The following is a 5839-nucleotide window of genomic DNA, read 5'->3' as shown; positions in this document are numbered from 1 at the left end:
GGAGGGAGGGGCGGGGCGGCTGTCGCCGTGCGGCGCTTCAACAACTGTCCTGCGTCTGACCTCAAAGTGCACGAGCTTCAGACTTCAGCGTTGGCTGCGATTTTGAAGCTGAAATCGCGTTCGGTGTGAACGCACCATAAGTGAAAACAAGGTGGTTTTGACTCACCACGGAAAGTCCCTGAAGAGTCCTAATACAAAAATCAGCAAAATTACTTCACTCTGGAAAGTACACAGAAAGTCCAGTGGTGGAAAGCCCCAGCTTATCACAGGATGGCAGAAGGGGGGGGGGCAAAACAGTATAAAAAGGGAGCAGTTTCAGCAGTAAGTGGTCTTCTGGCCCCGTCTGGAGAAGAGGCAGCAAAGGCAAGGACAGCCTAAGAAGAAGAGCAGCAGATCCAAGAGACATCTCAGCTGGGACAAGCTGCCACAACTGCTCTCCAGCGATCGACAGACCAAAGACCAGATTAAACAACCCAGCTTTGAGAGGTGCTCTCTGGCAACAGTCTGCTGCTTTTCATGGAGGCAAAACCATCACTACTCCAACTGTCCTTCCGTCCAAATTAACAGAAAATGCCACACAGCCTAGTCATAAGGTTAGGTTGCGACTYAGATCTTTTTATTTTTWTCACCATCAATTATTATTCAATATTTTTAATCTGTATAATCAAATGTGGCTTTTCTTGCAAATTTCTATTAAACTGCTTACAGCATCATAAAGACAATTCCATGACTGGACATTGGTTTTTAAAGTTTTTCTCTGATTACATGAGTGTGTTTTTACTTCAAAGCAACAAGGTGTTAACATATTAATGAGTGTGTTTACTTTGAAGCCGAGAGGTAACTATAAGAGGTCATAACTTAGCAATAAGTTTATTTTTAATGGTTATTAGCCTGGGGAGATAGRATAACTCCCTTTCAGAGTTCCCTTGAGACCTGCTGTCCAGGTCACTAAACATCATCTCTGTCACAGTAAGAAGTGCAGATCCTAAGGGGGAGCGACTACCAGTAACAGTGGTGACTGGCTGCTGGAGGCGTCCTGAGCTACTGCGCTGATCCAGAGGCCGGGGTTCACGAAGGGAGCGACCACTGGAAGGAAGGCAGCTAGAGGCCGAATTAAAGGCTCCCGCCCCTGTCTCCCGGAGGAGACACGCCGGACTCAGCCACACAGGCCACCCCAGGTGGCTGTGAGTCTGGTCAATCACCTCCAAACCAAGAAGGAGACATTGTCTCCTCTCCAAGACCCATCGGTGTCCTGGTGGGTAAACTGGGGGAGGAGCCACAAAGGAAAACATCTTAATATATGTTGATGTTGTCTATGTGTCCCCGAACTGTATTTTTTGTTTTGTTTTACTAAACACAGTACAACTTTTTTCTGTTTGCCGTTTAAATGTCATGATCTGGGGTCAGATTTATAAAGGGTTGCATGGAAACCATACTAAAAGTGAACGTACGGCCAAAAGACGGAAATGGCGTACGCCAAAAAAAAAAATCAGATTTATAAAACTGTGCGTACGCATGTTTCTGCGCACCTTTCATTTATAAAGCACAGCCGCACGTCAGAGTTTGCGCACAAGATCCCGCCTCAGGTTCTGCCCTCTACACGCCCACATTCAACCATAAACAGTCAATGYAAAGTACCTCATGAATGTTAAGATGTATTTAAATCAGTCAGTTGATCAATGCCAACAAAAGTGATTGGTTCAGACGCTCCGTCGTGTGTCTGGAGGTTGACAGGTGCTGACTGACAGCTGCTCACGTGAACAGAATGTCTGTAATTGATTTTCCCTCATTTTGCTTTAGAGAAATCTAACGATTTTTATATTAAAAAATCTCAGCTTCAAATTAATTTTCCATCAGAGCCTGCAGGACGATGAAAACAATAAAAATCAAATTAAATAAGTCAGATAAAATTAGAAATAAGTCCACCACTCTTCTCCCTGTCCTCCCCCCCCCCTGCCTGCTCTGTTATCCGCGGTAGATACCCCCGCCCCGCGCGCACACACACACACACACCCGTGTGCGTGACAAACACAGACTTTAAACGTGAAGGTTTATAACATTCACACTGGCGAGGTGGATGCGCCCTGCGCGTGTATCCAAAGCATGACTTTTGCTGTCCTGCTGTTCTTGTCGGGGAGGGGTCTGTGGGTCAGGGTCGTCTGAGGAGGAAGCAGGTGAATGGAGTTGCACACGGGAACTTTTATTTAAGATTTAAGTTTTTTATTTCAAAGGTCCTCATGGCTCAGCAGCAGAAGCATAAATGTTACTGTTAAAAAAGCTGATGATAAAGTTGAATAAAAATTTAAGTCTGATGAAGTGAAATTAAATCTCTGATAGTGATCATTACACAGTGTGGCTCTAATTCTTCACTTCACCATCTGTGTCGCAGCTTCCCGTCTCCAAAACAAGCGTACGCAGGGGTCAGAGCTGGCGTGAGGCACCGCACATTTTCATGTCAAGTTTGGATTTTATAAATCACAACCTTGGCGTAAAAAGTGGCATACGCAAGTTTCTGGGCTCAATTTGTGCGTACGCAAGCTTTATAAATCCGACCCCAAACTCTATATTATGTGTTTGTTATTAAAAATTATTAAAACTTTATTGTAAAAAAGAAAATAAACACTTGTTAATAATGAATTTTGTTTGAATTTACTCATTAAATATTATGTATTTTATTTTGTATGGTGTCCCGAGATTTTTTGGGAAATACTTGCTAAAAATAACAATTCAATGATATGATTAAAAAAAACATTCCAACATGTAAAAAAATTTAAGTTKAAAAAAAAAAAAACAAGATAAATACCTGACCTAAACAAGCTGAATAATTTTACAAAAATGACTTAGGATAATTTACACAGATCATCTATCCTTGTCATGTTTTGGCTGCTCCATCTGTTTTGCTCTCCTGTCACTCATGCTCTGCTCACCTGTTCATGCCACGCCTCCTCATTCAGTGCCACAGCAATCAGCCTCATCTGCCTCACCTATTCCCACCAGTATTTAAGCTCCTCAGCCACAGTCACTCACTGCCAGATGATTGAACGGTTCGCCCAGTAGATGTCCAGCACTCTTTCCATGTCTGAGCTCTCCTTTTTGACCCACTGTCTGCCTCTCGACCTCTGCCTCCTACCTGATTCTTATGCCGACTTTGATCCCTGGCCTTCGACACGTTTCTGTTTTCTGGACCCTGCAACTTGGATTGTGATTTGGATCTGTTACTGGCTCTCTGACTACCCGGCTCTGACCTTGGACTGCTCTCTGGATCTCCTGACCCCTCTCACTCCTCCACCTGGATCCAAATCCTCTTGGGCCAACATCTGTGGACTCACCCAGGCTCGTTCGTCTGCAGTTGGAAAGTCAGTAGCCACTTCCTGTTTTTGCAAATCCTCGGTCTCTAAACCTGGCACTCGTCAGTGTTCTGCTCTACAGTGTTTGCCGTCCAGAGGGTCCAGAGGTTCCTCACAGTGAAATAATAAACATTTTAAATCTGTTTTTGTCTTCAGTAGTTCTGAATCCTAAAAACCCTTCTGACAATCCTATCCATTTTTAAGATCCACACATAGTATTCATAAATCTCAAATTAAAACTATAGTTCAGATATTTTAAATGAGGTTGTGGTAAAATGTGAATAATTCATCTTTACTTGACGGTGGCAATTTTAGCCTTACGTATTTTTTTTGGAGTTACTAATACTAACACAGTTCACTCTGGCCTGCCTCAGGCGCCACAAGCAAAGATGCAAAAGTAGACTGGACTATCTGAAAGCCAAATGACGAGAAATGTTCTGCTGGGGGGAGAAGTCAAGGAGGGTGTCATTTTGCTTATATTTTCTTTGTTGGCCCTCGTTTGAACAGTCCCCCTTCACCGCCACCACCACCCATGTATAACTGGTCACAGTACTCCTGGCTCTTAATGGTGTATTGCTGGGGTACCAGATCTTTGGGGTGAACCAGTCTTTGTCATGTTTTGGGGTTTAAAAACCAATGGGATGTAGTGTTTAGAGGATAAATGTCTGTTTCTTTGAAAACACCCCACAACATACGGAAAGACCACTGGTCTGAGTCTGGGTTTGAGGTTTTCCTTTTCATGCGGTGTTTGGCTGGAGAGTCCTTTTGAGTTCCTTGTCTGCTTTGAGGAAAATCCCAGTTAGGTTAACCACACCGGTCCTGTTTTGCATGTGAAAAAACTGATTGTGGAAGCACCGCTTGAGGCTGAGTTTACCTGTAACTTCTCAGACTGAAGAAGTCTCTTGAATAAGACTAAATGTTCCATTAAAAACAAGAACCTGTTCAGAAGACTTCTTTAAAATTGTTCTATCTGGATTACTGAGATGCATCAGGACAATGGGCTGTTTGGCCATCCCTGCTGCTCATCTCAAACCTGAATGATCAGCTAAAATCTGTAAATCTTTAACTCTCTGTGGCATCTGTCAAACCCACCAAAGCTCTGCTCCTTCTGCAGCCAGCATCCAACAAGCCTGCAGAAATTATGGAGCTGAGGGTGACTTTGTTACATTGCAAAAGTTGAGTTTAGATGGTTTATTTCATTATATATTTTATTTAATACATTAATATTTGTTTTAAAAATGCAGATTTTGGCTTAATGTTTCAAACATTGATGCAAGAAATAATATATTTGTCAATATTAAAAGATAATTCAACCTGTTTTCTTCTGAATTGTTTATTTTTATTTATTTATCCATTTTTGCTCAAGTCAATTCTGTGTGTGACAAGAGGAAGATCACTGGTGCTTTGTGTATCCAGTTTCTCCATTAGAAAGGAGCAAACTAAAGTGAAAAACTCTTAATGTTTCCATTTATGTTGCTCAAATGCAAATCATGATTTGACAAAAAATACGTTTTACAGAGATGTCAAAAAAAAGCCAAACCCCCAAACAGTATGAGACATCTTCATTTGATTTCTTACTTTTTTAAAACAAAACATCTGATTCAAACTTGAAAACTTCTCCTCTACAAACAAGTTTAGTCCAACACTGTTATCAATGTTTTGCTTTTAAAAAATGGATTAAAAAGTACTTATGTAAATCAGACAAACTGTTTACTTTTAGTTGGCTATAAAACATTTTGTTTTACAATTAGGACACTGACTCCTGCAGAGTCACAAGTCTGATCGTTTCAGAATGGGATCCAGATGTCTGTCATCGCCTGTCCAGCAGAGGTTGTGACGGTACCAGGTTACTGATGATTTTATTAATTTGAATAATTAAGTTGGGCGCCAGTCAGGTCTCCCTCCTGACATGTAGGATGTTTTTAAACAAACTAAAATGTTTTAACTGCTAGTAATAGATGGTTTAAATTTACCACACAGATTACAAAAGAAAATTATTACTATATACAGTACCCTGTCAACTTTARCTAAATACTGAGTGACAAAAAATATAATAAAGTGAGCACAGACAAAATGAAATAAAGTTTTCTTCAAATATATTATTCACAAACAAAATAGAATACAAATAAAAAACAATACAATACAAAACATATTCCCCCCCCCAGTGTCCATGTGTGGTGTTTAAAACCACTTAAGAGTTCAAAGTTCAGGCTTGGCTGACAAGAAAAAGTGAAGACTTGACTCCACAAAAAAGGGTTGACTTGACTTTACAAGCAAAAGAAAAAAAGGTTTGACTTCAAACACTGTCTTGGAGGTTGGTKGTGTTAAGATTAAAGTTCAAAATGGAAAAAAAAACACCTCATACAAAAGATCTCCCTCCAGGAGCTAAAAGCAAAATAAATTCAATTACTATTTTTGCATAAATAAGTCATTTCAGCAACTTGGGTGAACACTAAATTGACAGCGAGTGTGTTTTTGAGGCAGCTGGAGTG

Source organism: Austrofundulus limnaeus, unplaced genomic scaffold (genome assembly GCF_001266775.1).
Source record: "Austrofundulus limnaeus strain Quisiro unplaced genomic scaffold, Austrofundulus_limnaeus-1.0 Scaffold35, whole genome shotgun sequence".
Classification (NCBI taxonomy): Eukaryota; Metazoa; Chordata; class Actinopteri; order Cyprinodontiformes; family Rivulidae; genus Austrofundulus; species Austrofundulus limnaeus.
This window is presented reverse-complemented; position numbering follows the sequence as displayed.